This window comes from Lipotes vexillifer, unplaced genomic scaffold (assembly GCF_000442215.2).
Source record: "Lipotes vexillifer unplaced genomic scaffold, Lipotes_vexillifer_v1.1 scaffold238, whole genome shotgun sequence".
Lineage (NCBI taxonomy): Eukaryota > Metazoa > Chordata > Mammalia > Artiodactyla > Lipotidae > Lipotes > Lipotes vexillifer.
The window spans coordinates 1,980,576-1,981,000 of NW_006785665.1; the positions used below are offsets into that span (position 1 = coordinate 1,980,576).

Sequence of the window (425 nt, forward strand, 5' to 3'; positions counted from 1 at the left end):
AAGAGAGGCAGGAATGTTGTGTGTATGTGGGGTGGAGGGGCAGAAATAGGGGAGCTGGGTGGGAAGCTGCTGGCCTTGCAGCTGTTCTGCCGATCTTCCTGGGCAGAACTCGGTGTTCAGGACTTCAGGGTCCCCTTGTCCCTTCCCTTTCTATTGACTGGGGGGAGCCTGAAATCTCTAAATCTCTACAGTTTGAAGCAGAGGATTAGGGATTAGGACCCCCCCTGTCTCAGATTTCTAGTCTGACTGATACACAGTGAGAAAGAGAATATGGTAGCAATGTGTATGTTGGGGGAATGAGGATTAGATAGAACTCCTGACCTTCACCCGCATCTAAGAGTAACCCTGTATTTAGTAAGTACAAGCAACGAATTCTTCCTTCCCCAAGATGCCTACATGGAGGGCTTCTGCCCTGTCTACCCGCC

The 425-nt window shown here is 50.4% G+C and overlaps 1 protein-coding gene across 3 annotated transcripts in view; it reads left to right on the plus strand.

The window, feature by feature from the left end:
- Positions 1–425, plus strand: part of ARHGEF2 (Rho/Rac guanine nucleotide exchange factor 2) — a 31,154-nt gene that overhangs the window by 15,582 nt on the left and 15,147 nt on the right. The gene's annotated exons all lie outside the window — the stretch shown is intronic.